We start from the raw sequence: 19,088 nt of genomic DNA on the forward strand, positions 1-19,088 counted from the left end.
GAGAGTCCTGACGGGTTTTTGGAACGTTTCCCGGCGCTCCCTGGCCCAAAAGTGTTTTTCGACCATTTTTGAAATTTTGAAAAAATGCGTAACCACCCCCCCTTACGAAAAAGTCAAAAATTGACTTTCCCCAAAAGTCCACTTTTTTTGCATATTCGGGGTGTGCCGAGAGTCCTGACGGGTTTTTGGAGCGTTTCCCGGCGCTCCCTGGCCCAAAAGTGTTTTTCGACCATTTTTGAAATTTTGAAAAAATGCGTAACCACCCCCCCTTACGAAAAAGTCAAAAATTGACTTTCCCCAAAAGTCCACTTTTTTTGCATATTCGGGGTGTGCCGAGAGTCCTGACGGGTTTTTGGAACGTTTCCCGGTGCTCCCTGGCCCAAAAGTGTTTTTTGACCGTTTTTGAAATTTTGAAAAAATGCGTAACCACCCCCCCTTACGAAAAAGTCAAAAATTGACTTTCCCCAAAAGTCCACTTTTTTTGCATATTCGGGGTGTGCCGAGAGTCCTGACGGGTTTTTGGAACGTTTCCCGGCGCTCCCTGGCCCAAAAGTGTTTTTCGACCGTTTTTGAAATTTTGAAAAAATACGTAACCACCCCCCCTTACGAAAAAGTCAAAAATTGACTTTCTCCAAAAGTCCACTTTTTTTGGATATTCGGGTGTGCCGAGAGTCCTGACGGGTTTTTGGAGCGTTTCCCGGCGCTCCCTGGCCCAAAAGTGTTTTTTGACCATTTTTGAAATTTTGAAAAAATGCGTAACCACCCCCCCTTACGAAAAAGTCAAAAATTGACTTTCCCCAAAAGTCCACTTTTTTTGCATATTCGGGGTGTGCCGAGAGTCATGACGGGTTTTTGGAACATTTCCCGGCGCTCCCTGGCCCAAAAGTCTTTTTTGACCGTTTTTGAAATTTTGAAAAAATGCGTAACCACCCCCCCTTACGAAAAAGTCAAAAATTTACTTTCCCCAAAAGTCCACTTTTTTTGCATATTCGGGGTGTGCCGAGAGTCCTGACGGGTTTTTGGAACGTTTCCCGGTGCCCCCTGTCCCAAAAGTGTTTTTCGACCGTTTTTGAAATTTTGAAAAAATGCGTAACCACCCCCCTTACGAAAAAGTCAAAAATTGACTTTCCCCAAAAGTCCACTTTTTTTGCATATTCGGGATGTGCCGAGAGTCCTGACGGGTTTTTGGAACGTTTCCCGGCGGTCCCTGGTCCAAAAGTGTTTTTCGACCGTTTTTGAAATTTTGAAAAAATGCGTAACCACCCCCCCTTACGAAAAAGTCAAAAATTGACTTTCCCCAAAAGTCCAATTTTTTTGCATATTCGGGGTGTGCCGAGAGTCCTGACGGGTTTTTGGAACGTTTCCCGGCACTCCCTGTCCCAAAAGTGTTTTTCGACCGTTTTTGAAATTTTGAAAAAATGCGTAACCACCCCCCCTTACGAAAAAGTCAAAAATTTACTTTCCCCAAAAGTCCACTTTTTTTGCATATTCGGGGTTTGCCGAGAGTCCTGACGGGTTTTTGGAACGTTTCCCGGTGCCCCCTGTCCCAAAAGTGTTTTTCGACCGTTTTTGAAATTTTGAAAAAATGCGTAACCACCCCCCTTACGAAAAAGTCAAAAATTGACTTTCCCCAAAAGTCCACTTTTTTTGCATATTCGGGGTGTGCCGAGAGTCCTGACGGGTTTTTGGAACGTTTCCCGGCGCTCCCTGGCCCAAAAGTGTTTTTCGACCGTTTTTGAAATTTTGAAAAAATGCGTAACCACCCCCCCTTACGAAAAAGTCAAAAATTGACTTTCCCCAAAAGTCCACTTTTTTTGCATATTCGGGATGTGCCGAGAGTCCTGACGGGTTTTTGGAACGTTTCCCGGCGGTCCCTGGTCCAAAAGTGTTTTTCGACCGTTTTTGAAATTTTGAAAAAATGCGTAACCACCCCCCCTTACGAAAAAGTCAAAAATTGACTTTCCCCAAAAGTCCAATTTTTTTGCATATTCGGGGTGTGCCGAGAGTCCTGACGGGTTTTTGGAACGTTTCCCGGCACTCCCTGTCCCAAAAGTGTTTTTCGACCGTTTTTGAAATTTTGAAAAAATGCGTAACCACCCCCCCTTACGAAAAAGTCAAAAATTGACTTTCCCCAAAAGTCCACTTTTTTTGCATATTCGGGGTGTGCCGAGAGTCCTGACGGGTTTTTGGAACGTTTCCCGGCGTTCCCTGGCCCAAAAGTGTTTTTCGACCGTTTTTGAAATTTTGAAAAAATGCGTAACCACCCCCCCTTACGAAAAAGTCAAAAATTGACTTTCTCCAAAAGTCCACTTTTTTTGGATATTCGGGGTGTGCCGAGAGTCCTGACGGGTTTTTGGAGCGTTTCCCGGCGCTCCCTGGCCCAAAAGTGTTTTTCGACCATTTTGGAAATTTTGAAAAAATGCGTAACCACCCCCCCTTACGAAAAAGTCAAAAATTGACTTTCCCCAAAAGTCCACTTTTTTTGCATATTCGGGGAGTGCCGAGAGTCCTGACGGGTTTTTGGAACGTTTCCCGGTGCTACCTGGCCCAAAAGTGTTTTTTGACCGTTTTTGAAATTTTGAAAAAATGCGTAACCACCCCCCCTTACGAAAAAGTCAAAAATTGACTTTCCCCAAAAGTCCACTTTTTTTGCATATTCGGGGTGTGCCAAGAGTCCTGACGGGTTTTTGGAAAGTTTCCCGGCGCTCCCTGGCCCAAAAGTGTTTTTCGACCGTTTTTGAAATTTTGAAAAAATGCGTAACCACCCCCCCTTACGAAAAAGTCAAAAATTGACTTTCCCCAAAAGTCCCATTTTTTTGCATATTCGGGATGTGCCGAGAGTCCTGACGGGTTTTTGGAACGTTTCCCGGCGGTCCCTGGCCCAAAAGTGTTTTTCGACCATTTTTGAAATTTTGAAAAAATGAGTAACCACCCCCCCTTACGAAAAAGTCAAAAATTGACTTTCTCCAAAAGTCCACTTTTTTTGCATATTCGGGGTGTGCCGAGAGTCCTGACGGGTTTTCGGAACGTTTCCCGGTGCTCCCTGGCCCAAAAGTGTTTTTTGACCGTTTTTGAAATTTTGAAAAAATGCGTAACCACCCCCCCTTACGAAAAAGTCAAAAATTGACTTTCCCCAAAAGTCCACTTTTTTTGCATATTCGGGGTGTGCCGAGAGTCCTGACGGGTTTTTGGAACGTTTCCCGGCGGTCCCTGGCCCAAAAGTGTTTTTCGACCGTTTTTGAAATTTTGAAAAAATACGTAACCACCCCCCCTTACGAAAAAGTCAAAAATTGACTTTCTCCAAAAGTCCACTTTTTTTGGATATTCGGGGTGTGCCGAGAGTCCTGACGGGTTTTTGGAGCGTTTCCCGGCGCTCCTTGGCCCAAAAGTGTTTTTTGACCATTTTTGAAATTTTGAAAAAATGCGTAACCACCCCCCCTTACGAAAAAGTCAAAAATTGACTTTCCCCAAAAGTCCACTTTTTTTGCATATTCGGGGTGTGCCGAGAGTCATGACGGGTTTTTGGAACATTTCCCGGCGCTCCCTGGCCCAAAAGTCTTTTTTGACCGTTTTTGAAATTTTGAAAAAATGCGTAACCACCCCCCCTTACGAAAAAGTCAAAAATTTACTTTCCCCAAAAGTCCACTTTTTTTGCATATTCGGGGTGTGCCGAGAGTCCTGACGGGTTTTTGGAACGTTTCCCGGTGCCCCCTGTCCCAAAAGTGTTTTTCGACCGTTTTTGAAATTTTGAAAAAATGCGTAACCACCCCCCTTACGAAAAAGTCAAAAATTGACTTTCCCCAAAAGTCCACTTTTTTTGCATATTCGGGATGTGCCGAGAGTCCTGACGGGTTTTTGGAACGTTTCCCGGCGGTCCCTGGTCCAAAAGTGTTTTTCGACCGTTTTTGAAATTTTGAAAAAATGCGTAACCACCCCCCCTTACGAAAAAGTCAAAAATTGACTTTCCCCAAAAGTCCAATTTTTTTGCATATTCGGGGTGTGCCGAGAGTCCTGACGGGTTTTTGGAACGTTTCCCGGCACTCCCTGTCCCAAAAGTGTTTTTCGACCGTTTTTGAAATTTTGAAAAAATGCGTAACCACCCCCCCTTACGAAAAAGTCAAAAATTTACTTTCCCCAAAAGTCCACTTTTTTTGCATATTCGGGGTGTGCCGAGAGTCCTGACGGGTTTTTGGAACGTTTCCCGGTGCCCCCTGTCCCAAAAGTGTTTTTCGACCGTTTTTGAAATTTTGAAAAAATGCGTAACCACCCCCCTTACGAAAAAGTCAAAAATTGACTTTCCCCAAAAGTCCACTTTTTTTGCATATTCGGGGTGTGCCGAGAGTCCTGACGGGTTTTTGGAACGTTTCCCGGCGCTCCCTGGCCCAAAAGTGTTTTTCGACCGTTTTTGAAATTTTGAAAAAATGCGTAACCACCCCCCCTTACGAAAAAGTCAAAAATTGACTTTCCCCAAAAGTCCACTTTTTTTGCATATTCGGGATGTGCCGAGAGTCCTGACGGGTTTTTGGAACGTTTCCCGGCGGTCCCTGGTCCAAAAGTGTTTTTCGACCGTTTTTGAAATTTTGAAAAAATGCGTAACCACCCCCCCTTACGAAAAAGTCAAAAATTGACTTTCCCCAAAAGTCCAATTTTTTTGCATATTCGGGGTGTGCCGAGAGTCCTGACGGGTTTTTGGAACGTTTCCCGGCACTCCCTGTCCCAAAAGTGTTTTTCGACCGTTTTTGAAATTTTGAAAAAATGCGTAACCACCCCCCCTTACGAAAAAGTCAAAAATTGACTTTCCCCAAAAGTCCACTTTTTTTGCATATTCGGGGTGTGCCGAGAGTCCTGACGGGTTTTTGGAACGTTTCCCGGCGTTCCCTGGCCCAAAAGTGTTTTTCGACCGTTTTTGAAATTTTGAAAAAATGCGTAACCACCCCCCCTTACGAAAAAGTCAAAAATTGACTTTCTCCAAAAGTCCACTTTTTTTGGATATTCGGGGTGTGCCGAGAGTCCTGACGGGTTTTTGGAGCGTTTCCCGGCGCTCCCTGGCCCAAAAGTGTTTTTCGACCATTTTGGAAATTTTGAAAAAATGCGTAACCACCCCCCCTTACGAAAAAGTCAAAAGTTGACTTTCCCCAAAAGTCCACTTTTTTTGCATATTCGGGGAGTGCCGAGAGTCCTGACGGGTTTTTGGAACGTTTCCCGGTGCTACCTGGCCCAAAAGTGTTTTTTGACCGTTTTTGAAATTTTGAAAAAATGCGTAACCACCCCCCCTTACGAAAAAGTCAAAAATTGACTTTCCCCAAAAGTCCACTTTTTTTGCATATTCGGGGTGTGCCAAGAGTCCTGACGGGTTTTTGGAAAGTTTCCCGGCGCTCCCTGGCCCAAAAGTGTTTTTCGACCGTTTTTGAAATTTTGAAAAAATGCGTAACCACCCCCCCTTACGAAAAAGTCAAAAATTGACTTTCCCCAAAAGTCCCATTTTTTTGCATATTCGGGATGTGCCGAGAGTCCTGACGGGTTTTTGGAACGTTTCCCGGCGGTCCCTGGCCCAAAAGTGTTTTTCGACCATTTTTGAAATTTTGAAAAAATGAGTAACCACCCCCCCTTACGAAAAAGTCAAAAATTGACTTTCTCCAAAAGTCCACTTTTTTTGCATATTCGGGGTGTGCCGAGAGTCCTGACGGGTTTTTGGAGCGTTTCCCGGCGCTCCCTGGCCCAAAAGTGTTTTTCGACCATTTTTGAAATTTTGAAAAAATGCGTAACCACCCCCCCTTACGAAAAAGTCAAAAATTGACTTTCCCCAAAAGTCCACTTTTTTTGCATATTCGGTGTGTGCCGAGAGTCCTGACGGGTTTTTGGAGCGTTTCCCGGCGCTCCCTGGCCCAAAAGTGTTTTTCGACCATTTTTGAAATTTTGAAAAAATGCGTAACCACCCCCCCTTACGAAAAAGTCAAAAATTGACTTTCCCCAAAAGTCCACTTTTTTTGCATATTCGGGGTGTGCCGAGAGTCCTGACGGGTTTTTGGAACGTTTCCCGGTGCTCCCTGGCCCAAAAGTGTTTTTTGACCGTTTTTGAAATTTTGAAAAAATGCGTAACCACCCCCCCTTACGAAAAAGTCAAAAATTGACTTTCCCCAAAAGTCCACTTTTTTTGCATATTCGGGGTGTGCCGAGAGTCCTGACGGGTTTTTGGAACGTTTCCCGGCGCTCCCTGGCCCAAAAGTGTTTTTCGACCGTTTTTGAAATTTTGAAAAAATACGTAACCACCCCCCCTTACGAAAAAGTCAAAAATTGACTTTCTCCAAAAGTCCACTTTTTTTGGATATTCGGGTGTGCCGAGAGTCCTGACGGGTTTTTGGAGCGTTTCCCGGCGCTCCCTGGCCCAAAAGTGTTTTTTGACCATTTTTGAAATTTTGAAAAAATGCGTAACCACCCCCCCTTACGAAAAAGTCAAAAATTGACTTTCCCCAAAAGTCCACTTTTTTTGCATATTCGGGGTGTGCCGAGAGTCATGACGGGTTTTTGGAACATTTCCCGGCGCTCCCTGGCCCAAAAGTCTTTTTTGACCGTTTTTGAAATTTTGAAAAAATGCGTAACCACCCCCCCTTACGAAAAAGTCAAAAATTTACTTTCCCCAAAAGTCCACTTTTTTTGCATATTCGGGGTGTGCCGAGAGTCCTGACGGGTTTTTGGAACGTTTCCCGGTGCCCCCTGTCCCAAAAGTGTTTTTCGACCGTTTTTGAAATTTTGAAAAAATGCGTAACCACCCCCCTTACGAAAAAGTCAAAAATTGACTTTCCCCAAAAGTCCACTTTTTTTGCATATTCGGGATGTGCCGAGAGTCCTGACGGGTTTTTGGAACGTTTCCCGGCGGTCCCTGGTCCAAAAGTGTTTTTCGACCGTTTTTGAAATTTTGAAAAAATGCGTAACCACCCCCCCTTACGAAAAAGTCAAAAATTGACTTTCCCCAAAAGTCCAATTTTTTTGCATATTCGGGGTGTGCCGAGAGTCCTGACGGGTTTTTGGAACGTTTCCCGGCACTCCCTGTCCCAAAAGTGTTTTTCGACCGTTTTTGAAATTTTGAAAAAATGCGTAACCACCCCCCCTTACGAAAAAGTCAAAAATTTACTTTCCCCAAAAGTCCACTTTTTTTGCATATTCGGGGTGTGCCGAGAGTCCTGACGGGTTTTTGGAACGTTTCCCGGTGCCCCCTGTCCCAAAAGTGTTTTTCGACCGTTTTTGAAATTTTGAAAAAATGCGTAACCACCCCCCTTACGAAAAAGTCAAAAATTGACTTTCCCCAAAAGTCCACTTTTTTTGCATATTCGGGGTGTGCCGAGAGTCCTGACGGGTTTTTGGAACGTTTCCCGGCGCTCCCTGGCCCAAAAGTGTTTTTCGACCGTTTTTGAAATTTTGAAAAAATGCGTAACCACCCCCCCTTACGAAAAAGTCAAAAATTGACTTTCCCCAAAAGTCCACTTTTTTTGCATATTCGGGATGTGCCGAGAGTCCTGACGGGTTTTTGGAACGTTTCCCGGCGGTCCCTGGTCCAAAAGTGTTTTTCGACCGTTTTTGAAATTTTGAAAAAATGCGTAACCACCCCCCCTTACGAAAAAGTCAAAAATTGACTTTCCCCAAAAGTCCAATTTTTTTGCATATTCGGGGTGTGCCGAGAGTCCTGACGGGTTTTTGGAACGTTTCCCGGCACTCCCTGTCCCAAAAGTGTTTTTCGACCGTTTTTGAAATTTTGAAAAAATGCGTAACCACCCCCCCTTACGAAAAAGTCAAAAATTGACTTTCCCCAAAAGTCCACTTTTTTTGCATATTCGGGGTGTGCCGAGAGTCCTGACGGGTTTTTGGAACGTTTCCCGGCGTTCCCTGGCCCAAAAGTGTTTTTCGACCGTTTTTGAAATTTTGAAAAAATGCGTAACCACCCCCCCTTACGAAAAAGTCAAAAATGGACTTTCTCCAAAAGTCCACTTTTTTTGGATATTCGGGGTGTGCCGAGAGTCCTGACGGGTTTTTGGAGCGTTTCCCGGCGCTCCCTGGCCCAAAAGTGTTTTTCGACCATTTTGGAAATTTTGAAAAAATGCGTAACCACCCCCCCTTACGAAAAAGTCAAAAATTGACTTTCCCCAAAAGTCCACTTTTTTTGCATATTCGGGGAGTGCCGAGAGTCCTGACGGGTTTTTGGAACGTTTCCCGGTGCTACCTGGCCCAAAAGTGTTTTTTGACCGTTTTTGAAATTTTGAAAAAATGCGTAACCACCCCCCCTTACGAAAAAGTCAAAAATTGACTTTCCCCAAAAGTCCACTTTTTTTGCATATTCGGGGTGTGCCAAGAGTCCTGACGGGTTTTTGGAAAGTTTCCCGGCGCTCCCTGGCCCAAAAGTGTTTTTCGACCGTTTTTGAAATTTTGAAAAAATGCGTAACCACCCCCCCTTACGAAAAAGTCAAAAATTGACTTTCCCCAAAAGTCCCATTTTTTTGCATATTCGGGATGTGCCGAGAGTCCTGACGGGTTTTTGGAACGTTTCCCGGCGGTCCCTGGCCCAAAAGTGTTTTTCGACCATTTTTGAAATTTTGAAAAAATGAGTAACCACCCCCCCTTACGAAAAAGTCAAAAATTGACTTTCTCCAAAAGTCCACTTTTTTTGCATATTCGGGGTGTGCCGAGAGTCCTGACGGGTTTTCGGAACGTTTCCCGGTGCTCCCTGGCCCAAAAGTGTTTTTTGACCGTTTTTGAAATTTTGAAAAAATGCGTAACCACCCCCCCTTACGAAAAAGTCAAAAATTGACTTTCCCCAAAAGTCCACTTTTTTTGCATATTCGGGGTGTGCCGAGAGTCCTGACGGGTTTTTGGAACGTTTCCCGGCGGTCCCTGGCCCAAAAGTGTTTTTCGACCGTTTTTGAAATTTTGAAAAAATACGTAACCACCCCCCCTTACGAAAAAGTCAAAAATTGACTTTCTCCAAAAGTCCACTTTTTTTGGATATTCGGGGTGTGCCGAGAGTCCTGACGGGTTTTTGGAGCGTTTCCCGGCGCTCCTTGGCCCAAAAGTGTTTTTTGACCATTTTTGAAATTTTGAAAAAATGCGTAACCACCCCCCCTTACGAAAAAGTCAAAAATTGACTTTCCCCAAAAGTCCACTTTTTTTGCATATTCGGGGTGTGCCGAGAGTCATGACGGGTTTTTGGAACATTTCCCGGCGCTCCCTGGCCCAAAAGTCTTTTTTGACCGTTTTTGAAATTTTGAAAAAATGCGTAACCACCCCCCCTTACGAAAAAGTCAAAAATTTACTTTCCCCAAAAGTCCACTTTTTTTGCATATTCGGGGTGTGCCGAGAGTCCTGACGGGTTTTTGGAACGTTTCCCGGTGCCCCCTGTCCCAAAAGTGTTTTTCGACCGTTTTTGAAATTTTGAAAAAATGCGTAACCACCCCCCTTACGAAAAAGTCAAAAATTGACTTTCCCCAAAAGTCCACTTTTTTTGCATATTCGGGATGTGCCGAGAGTCCTGACGGGTTTTTGGAACGTTTCCCGGCGGTCCCTGGTCCAAAAGTGTTTTTCGACCGTTTTTGAAATTTTGAAAAAATGCGTAACCACCCCCCCTTACGAAAAAGTCAAAAATTGACTTTCCCCAAAAGTCCAATTTTTTTGCATATTCGGGGTGTGCCGAGAGTCCTGACGGGTTTTTGGAACGTTTCCCGGCACTCCCTGTCCCAAAAGTGTTTTTCGACCGTTTTTGAAATTTTGAAAAAATGCGTAACCACCCCCCCTTACGAAAAAGTCAAAAATTTACTTTCCCCAAAAGTCCACTTTTTTTGCATATTCGGGGTGTGCCGAGAGTCCTGACGGGTTTTTGGAACGTTTCCCGGTGCCCCCTGTCCCAAAAGTGTTTTTCGACCGTTTTTGAAATTTTGAAAAAATGCGTAACCACCCCCCTTACGAAAAAGTCAAAAATTGACTTTCCCCAAAAGTCCACTTTTTTTGCATATTCGGGGTGTGCCGAGAGTCCTGACGGGTTTTTGGAACGTTTCCCGGCGCTCCCTGGCCCAAAAGTGTTTTTCGACCGTTTTTGAAATTTTGAAAAAATGCGTAACCACCCCCCCTTACGAAAAAGTCAAAAATTGACTTTCCCCAAAAGTCCACTTTTTTTGCATATTCGGGATGTGCCGAGAGTCCTGACGGGTTTTTGGAACGTTTCCCGGCGGTCCCTGGTCCAAAAGTGTTTTTCGACCGTTTTTGAAATTTTGAAAAAATGCGTAACCACCCCCCCTTACGAAAAAGTCAAAAATTGACTTTCCCCAAAAGTCCAATTTTTTTGCATATTCGGGGTGTGCCGAGAGTCCTGACGGGTTTTTGGAACGTTTCCCGGCACTCCCTGTCCCAAAAGTGTTTTTCGACCGTTTTTGAAATTTTGAAAAAATGCGTAACCACCCCCCCTTACGAAAAAGTCAAAAATTGACTTTCCCCAAAAGTCCACTTTTTTTGCATATTCGGGGTGTGCCGAGAGTCCTGACGGGTTTTTGGAACGTTTCCCGGCGTTCCCTGGCCCAAAAGTGTTTTTCGACCGTTTTTGAAATTTTGAAAAAATGCGTAACCACCCCCCCTTACGAAAAAGTCAAAAATTGACTTTCTCCAAAAGTCCACTTTTTTTGGATATTCGGGGTGTGCCGAGAGTCCTGACGGGTTTTTGGAGCGTTTCCCGGCGCTCCCTGGCCCAAAAGTGTTTTTCGACCATTTTGGAAATTTTGAAAAAATGCGTAACCACCCCCCCTTACGAAAAAGTCAAAAATTGACTTTCCCCAAAAGTCCACTTTTTTTGCATATTCGGGGAGTGCCGAGAGTCCTGACGGGTTTTTGGAACGTTTCCCGGTGCTACCTGGCCCAAAAGTGTTTTTTGACCGTTTTTGAAATTTTGAAAAAATGCGTAACCACCCCCCCTTACGAAAAAGTCAAAAATTGACTTTCCCCAAAAGTCCACTTTTTTTGCATATTCGGGGTGTGCCAAGAGTCCTGACGGGTTTTTGGAAAGTTTCCCGGCGCTCCCTGGCCCAAAAGTGTTTTTCGACCGTTTTTGAAATTTTGAAAAAATGCGTAACCACCCCCCCTTACGAAAAAGTCAAAAATTGACTTTCCCCAAAAGTCCCATTTTTTTGCATATTCGGGATGTGCCGAGAGTCCTGACGGGTTTTTGGAACGTTTCCCGGCGGTCCCTGGCCCAAAAGTGTTTTTCGACCATTTTTGAAATTTTGAAAAAATGAGTAACCACCCCCCCTTACGAAAAAGTCAAAAATTGACTTTCTCCAAAAGTCCACTTTTTTTGCATATTCGGGGTGTGCCGAGAGTCCTGACGGGTTTTTGGAGCGTTTCCCGGCGCTCCCTGGCCCAAAAGTGTTTTTCGACCATTTTTGAAATTTTGAAAAAATGCGTAACCACCCCCCCTTACGAAAAAGTCAAAAATTGACTTTCCCCAAAAGTCCACTTTTTTTGCATATTCGGGGTGTGCCGAGAGTCCTGACGGGTTTTTGGAACGTTTCCCGGTGCTCCCTGGCCCAAAAGTGTTTTTTGACCGTTTTTGAAATTTTGAAAAAATGCGTAACCACCCCCCCTTACGAAAAAGTCAAAAATTGACTTTCCCCAAAAGTCCACTTTTTTTGCATATTCGGGGTGTGCCAAGAGTCCTGACGGGTTTTTGGAACGTTTCCCGGCGCTCCCTGGCCCAAAAGTGTTTTCCGACCGTTTTTGAAATTTTGAAAAAATGCGTAACCACCCCCCCTTACGAAAAAGTCAAAAATTGACTTTCCCCAAAAGTCCCCTTTTTTTGCATATACGGGATGTGCCGAGAGTCCTGACGGGTTTTTGGAACGTTTCCCGGCGGTCCCTGGCCATAAAGTGTTTTTCGACCATTTTTGAAATTTTGAAAAAATGCGTAACCACCCCCCCTTACGAAAAAGTCAAAAATTGACTTTCTCCAAAAGTCCACTTTTTTTGCATATTCGGGGTGTGCCGAGAGTCCTGACGGGTTTTTGGAAAGTTTCCCGGCGCTCCCTGGCCCAAAAGTGTTTTTCGACCGTTTTTGAAATTTTGAAAAAATGCGTAACCACCCCCCCTTACGAAAAAGTCAAAAATTGACTTTCCCCAAAAGTCCCCTTTTTTTGCATATACGGGATGTGCCGAGAGTCCTGACGGGTTTTTGGAACGTTTCCCGGCGGTCCCTGGCCATAAAGTGTTTTTCGACCATTTTTGAAATTTTGAAAAAATGCGTAACCACCCCCCCTTACGAAAAAGTCAAAAATTGACTTTCTCCAAAAGTCCACTTTTTTTGCATATTCGGGGTGTGCCGAGAGTCCTGACGGGTTTTTGGAGCGTTTCCCGGCGCTCCCTGGCCCAAAAGTGTTTTTCGACCGTTTTTGAAATTTTGAAAAAATGCGTAACCACCCCCCCTTACGAAAAAGTCAAAAATTTACTTTCCCCAAAAGTCCACTTTTTTTGCATATTCGGGGTGTGCCGAGAGTCCTGACGGGTTTTTGGAACGTTTCCCGGTGCCCCCTGTCCCAAAAGTGTTTTTCGACCGTTTTTGAAATTTTGAAAAAATGCGTAACCACCCCCCTTACGAAAAAGTCAAAAATTGACTTTCCCCAAAAGTCCACTTTTTTTGCATATTCGGGATGTGCCGAGAGTCCTGACGGGTTTTTGGAACGTTTCCCGGCGGTCCCTGGTCCAAAAGTGTTTTTCGACCGTTTTTGAAATTTTGAAAAAATGCGTAACCACCCCCCCTTACGAAAAAGTCAAAAATTGACTTTCCCCAAAAGTCCAATTTTTTTGCATATTCGGGGTGTGCCGAGAGTCCTGACGGGTTTTTGGAACGTTTCCCGGCACTCCCTGTCCCAAAAGTGTTTTTCGACCGTTTTTGAAATTTTGAAAAAATGCGTAACCACCCCCCCTTACGAAAAAGTCAAAAATTTACTTTCCCCAAAAGTCCACTTTTTTTGCATATTCGGGGTGTGCCGAGAGTCCTGACGGGTTTTTGGAACGTTTCCCGGTGCCCCCTGTCCCAAAAGTGTTTTTCGACCGTTTTTGAAATTTTGAAAAAATGCGTAACCACCCCCCTTACGAAAAAGTCAAAAATTGACTTTCCCCAAAAGTCCACTTTTTTTGCATATTCGGGGTGTGCCGAGAGTCCTGACGGGTTTTTGGAACGTTTCCCGGCGCTCCCTGGCCCAAAAGTGTTTTTCGACCGTTTTTGAAATTTTGAAAAAATGCGTAACCACCCCCCCTTACGAAAAAGTCAAAAATTGACTTTCCCCAAAAGTCCACTTTTTTTGCATATTCGGGATGTGCCGAGAGTCCTGACGGGTTTTTGGAACGTTTCCCGGCGGTCCCTGGTCCAAAAGTGTTTTTCGACCGTTTTTGAAATTTTGAAAAAATGCGTAACCACCCCCCCTTACGAAAAAGTCAAAAATTGACTTTCCCCAAAAGTCCAATTTTTTTGCATATTCGGGGTGTGCCGAGAGTCCTGACGGGTTTTTGGAACGTTTCCCGGCACTCCCTGTCCCAAAAGTGTTTTTCGACCGTTTTTGAAATTTTGAAAAAATGCGTAACCACCCCCCCTTACGAAAAAGTCAAAAATTGACTTTCCCCAAAAGTCCACTTTTTTTGCATATTCGGGGTGTGCCGAGAGTCCTGACGGGTTTTTGGAACGTTTCCCGGCGTTCCCTGGCCCAAAAGTGTTTTTCGACCGTTTTTGAAATTTTGAAAAAATGCGTAACCACCCCCCCTTACGAAAAAGTCAAAAATTGACTTTCTCCAAAAGTCCACTTTTTTTGGATATTCGGGGTGTGCCGAGAGTCCTGACGGGTTTTTGGAGCGTTTCCCGGCGCTCCCTGGCCCAAAAGTGTTTTTCGACCATTTTGGAAATTTTGAAAAAATGCGTAACCACCCCCCCTTACGAAAAAGTCAAAAATTGACTTTCCCCAAAAGTCCACTTTTTTTGCATATTCGGGGAGTGCCGAGAGTCCTGACGGGTTTTTGGAACGTTTCCCGGTGCTACCTGGCCCAAAAGTGTTTTTTGACCGTTTTTGAAATTTTGAAAAAATGCGTAACCACCCCCCCTTACGAAAAAGTCAAAAATTGACTTTCCCCAAAAGTCCACTTTTTTTGCATATTCGGGGTGTGCCAAGAGTCCTGACGGGTTTTTGGAAAGTTTCCCGGCGCTCCCTGGCCCAAAAGTGTTTTTCGACCGTTTTTGAAATTTTGAAAAAATGCGTAACCACCCCCCCTTACGAAAAAGTCAAAAATTGACTTTCCCCAAAAGTCCCATTTTTTTGCATATTCGGGATGTGCCGAGAGTCCTGACGGGTTTTTGGAACGTTTCCCGGCGGTCCCTGGCCCAAAAGTGTTTTTCGACCATTTTTGAAATTTTGAAAAAATGAGTAACCACCCCCCCTTACGAAAAAGTCAAAAATTGACTTTCTCCAAAAGTCCACTTTTTTTGCATATTCGGGGTGTGCCGAGAGTCCTGACGGGTTTTTGGAGCGTTTCCCGGCGCTCCCTGGCCCAAAAGTGTTTTTCGACCATTTTTGAAATTTTGAAAAAATGCGTAACCACCCCCCCTTACGAAAAAGTCAAAAATTGACTTTCCCCAAAAGTCCACTTTTTTTGCATATTCGGGGTGTGCCGAGAGTCCTGACGGGTTTTTGGAACGTTTCCCGGTGCTCCCTGGCCCAAAAGTGTTTTTTGACCGTTTTTGAAATTTTGAAAAAATGCGTAACCACCCCCCCTTACGAAAAAGTCAAAAATTGACTTTCCCCAAAAGTCCACTTTTTTTGCATATTCGGGGTGTGCCAAGAGTCCTGACGGGTTTTTGGAACGTTTCCCGGCGCTCCCTGGCCCAAAAGTGTTTTCCGACCGTTTTTGAAATTTTGAAAAAATGCGTAACCACCCCCCCTTACGAAAAAGTCAAAAATTGACTTTCCCCAAAAGTCCCCTTTTTTTGCATATACGGGATGTGCCGAGAGTCCTGACGGGTTTTTGGAACGTTTCCCGGCGGTCCCTGGCCATAAAGTGTTTTTCGACCATTTTTGAAATTTTGAAAAAATGCGTAACCACCCCCCCTTACGAAAAAGTCAAAAATTGACTTTCTCCAAAAGTCCACTTTTTTTGCATATTCGGGGTGTGCCGAGAGTCCTGACGGGTTTTTGGAAAGTTTCCCGGCGCTCCCTGGCCCAAAAGTGTTTTTCGACCGTTTTTGAAATTTTGAAAAAATGCGTAACCACCCCCCCTTACGAAAAAGTCAAAAATTGACTTTCCCCAAAAGTCCCCTTTTTTTGCATATACGGGATGTGCCGAGAGTCCTGACGGGTTTTTGGAACGTTTCCCGGCGGTCCCTGGCCATAAAGTGTTTTTCGACCATTTTTGAAATTTTGAAAAAATGCGTAACCACCCCCCCTTACGAAAAAGTCAAAAATTGACTTTCTCCAAAAGTCCACTTTTTTTGCATATTCGGGGTGTGCCGAGAGTCCTGACGGGTTTTTGGAGCGTTTCCCGGCGCTCCCTGGCCCAAAAGTGTTTTTCGACCGTTTTTGAAATTTTGAAAAAATGCGTAACCACCCCCCCTTACGAAAAAGTCAAAAATTTACTTTCCCCAAAAGTCCACTTTTTTTGCATATTCGGGGTGTGCCGAGAGTCCTGACGGGTTTTTGGAACGTTTCCCGGTGCCCCCTGTCCCAAAAGTGTTTTTCGACCGTTTTTGAAATTTTGAAAAAATGCGTAACCACCCCCCTTACGAAAAAGTCAAAAATTGACTTTCCCCAAAAGTCCACTTTTTTTGCATATTCGGGGTGTGCCGAGAGTCCTGACGGGTTTTTGGAACGTTTCCCGGCGCTCCCTGGCCCAAAAGTGTTTTTCGACCATTTTTGAAATTTTGAAAAAATGCGTAACCACCCCCCCTTACGAAAAAGTCAAAAATTGACTTTCCCCAAAAGTCCACTTTTTTTGCATATTCGGGGTGTGCCGAGAGTCCTGACGGGTTTTTGGAGCGTTTCCCGGCGCTCCCTGGCCCAAAAGTGTTTTTCGACCATTTTTGAAATTTTGAAAAAATGCGTAACCACTCCCCCTTACGAAAAAGTCAAAAATTGACTTTCCCCAAAAGTCCACTTTTTTTGCATATTCGGGGTGTGCCGAGAGTCCTGACGGGTTTTTGGAACGTTTCCCGGTGCTCCCTGGCCCAAAAGTGTTTTTTGACCGTTTTTGAAATTTTGAAAAAATGCGTAACCACCCCCCCTTACGAAAAAGTCAAAAATTGACTTTCCCCAAAAGTCCACTTTTTTTGCATATTCGCGGTGTGCCGAGAGTCCTGACGGGTTTTTGGAACGTTTCCCGGCGCTCCCTGGCCCAAAAGTGTTTTTCGACCGTTTTTGAAATTTTGAAAAAATACGTAACCACCCCCCCTTACGAAAAAGTCAAAAATTGACTTTCTCCAAAAGTCCACTTTTTTTGGATATTCGGGGTGTGCCGAGAGTCCTGACGGGTTTTTGGAGCGTTTCCCGGCGCTCCCTGGCCCAAAAGTGTTTTTTGACCATTTTTGAAATTTTGAAAAAATGCGTAACCACCCCCCCTTACGAAAAAGTCAAAAATTGACTTTCCCCAAAAGTCCACTTTTTTTGCATATTCGGGGTGTGCCGAGAGTCATGACGGGTTTTTGGAACATTTCCCGGCGCTCCCTGGCCCAAAAGTCTTTTTTGACCGTTTTTGAAATTTTGAAAAAATGCGTAACCACCCCCCCTTACGAAAAAGTCAAAAATTGACTTTCTCCAAAAGTCCACTTTTTTTGGATATTCGGGGTGTGCCGAGAGTCCTGACGGGTTTTTGGAGCGTTTCCCGGCGCTCCCTGGCCCAAAAGTGTTTTTCGACCATTTTGGAAATTTTGAAAAAATGCGTAACCACCCCCCCTTACGAAAAAGTCAAAAATTGACTTTCCCCAAAAGTCCACTTTTTTTGCATATTCGGGGAGTGCCGAGAGTCCTGACGGGTTTTTGGAACGTTTCCCGGTGCTACCTGGCCCAAAAGTGTTTTTTGACCGTTTTTGAAATTTTGAAAAAATGCGTAACCACCCCCCCTTACGAAAAAGTCAAAAATTGACTTTCCCCAAAAGTCCACTTTTTTTGCATATTCGGGGTGTGCCAAGAGTCCTGACGGGTTTTTGGAAAGTTTCCCGGCGCTCCCTGGCCCAAAAGTGTTTTTCGACCGTTTTTGAAATTTTGAAAAAATGCGTAACCACCCCCCCTTACGAAAAAGTCAAAAATTGACTTTCCCCAAAAGTCCCATTTTTTTGCATATTCGGGATGTGCCGAGAGTCCTGACGGGTTTTTGGAACGTTTCCCGGCGGTCCCTGGCCCAAAAGTGTTTTTCGACCATTTTTGAAATTTTGAAAAAATGAGTAACCACCCCCCCTTACGAAAAAGTCAAAAATTGACTTTCTCCAAAAGTCCACTTTTTTTGCATATTCGGGGTGTGCCGAGAGTCCTGACGGGTTTTTGGAGCGTTTCCCGGCGCTCCCTGGCCCAAAAGTGTTTTTCGACCATTTTTGAAATTTTGAAAAAATGCGTAACCACCCCCCCTTACGAAAAAGTCAAAAATTGACTTTCCCCAAAAGTCCACTTTTTTTGCATATTCGGGGTGTGCCGAGAGTCCTGACGGGTTTTTGGAACGTTTCCCGGTGCTCCCTGGCCCAAAAGTGTTTTTTGACCGTTTTTGAAATTTTGAAAAAATGCGTAACCACCCCCCCTTACGAAAAAGTCAAAAATTGACTTTCCCCAAAAGTCCACTTTTTTTGCATATTCGGGGTGTGCCAAGAGTCCTGACGGGTTTTTGGAACGTTTCCCGGCGCTCCCTGGCCCAAAAGTGTTTTCCGACCGTTTTTGAAATTTTGAAAAAATGCGTAACCACCCCCCCTTACGAAAAAGTCAAAAATTGACTTTCCCCAAAAGTCCCCTTTTTTTGCATATACGGGATGTGCCGAGAGTCCTGACGGGTTTTTGGAACGTTTCCCGGCGGTCCCTGGCCATAAAGTGTTTTTCGACCATTTTTGAAATTTTGAAAAAATGCGTAACCACCCCCCCTTACGAAAAAGTCAAAAATTGACTTTCTCCAAAAGTCCACTTTTTTTGCATATTCGGGGTGTGCCGAGAGTCCTGACGGGTTTTTGGAAAGTTTCCCGGCGCTCCCTGGCCCAAAAGTGTTTTTCGACCGTTTTTGAAATTTTGAAAAAATGCGTAACCACCCCCCCTTACGAAAAAGTCAAAAATTGACTTTCCCCAAAAGTCCCCTTTTTTTGCATATACGGGATGTGCCGAGAGTCCTGACGGGTTTTTGGAACGTTTCCCGGCGGTCCCTGGCCATAAAGTGTTTTTCGACCATTTTTGAAATTTTGAAAAAATGCGTAACCACCCCCCCTTACGAAAAAGTCAAAAATTGACTTTCTCCAAAAGTCCACTTTTTTTGCATATTCGGGGTGTGCCGAGAGTCCTGACGGGTTTTTGGAGCGTTTCCCGGCGCTCCCTGGCCCAAAAGTGTTTTTCGACCGTTTTTGAAATTTTGAAAAAATGCGTAACCACCCCCCCTTACGAAAAAGTCAAAAATTTACTTTCCCCAAAAGTCCCCTTTTTTTGCATATTCGGGGTGTGCCGAGAGTCCTGACGGGTTTTTGGAACGTTTCCCGGTGCCCCCTGTCCCAAAAGTGTTTTTCGACCGTTTTTGAAATTTTGAAAAAATGCGTAACCACCCCCCTTACGAAAAAGTCAAAAATTGACTTTCCCCAAAAGTCCACTTTTTTTGCATATTCGGGGTGTGCCGAGAGTCCTGACGGGTTTTTGGAACGTTTCCCGGCGCTCCCTGGCCCAAAAGTGTTTTTCGACCATTTTTGAAATTTTGAAAAAATGCGTAACCACCCCCCCTTACGAAAAAGTCAAAAATTGACTTTCCCCAAAAGTCCACTTTTTTTGCATATTCGGGGTGTGCCGAGAGTCCTGACGGGTTTTTGGAGCGTTTCCCGGCGCTCCCTGGCCCAAAAGTGTTTTTCGACC

This window comes from Corythoichthys intestinalis, chromosome 22, assembly GCF_030265065.1.
Source record: "Corythoichthys intestinalis isolate RoL2023-P3 chromosome 22, ASM3026506v1, whole genome shotgun sequence".
In the NCBI taxonomy this organism is placed as follows: Eukaryota; Metazoa; Chordata; class Actinopteri; order Syngnathiformes; family Syngnathidae; genus Corythoichthys; species Corythoichthys intestinalis.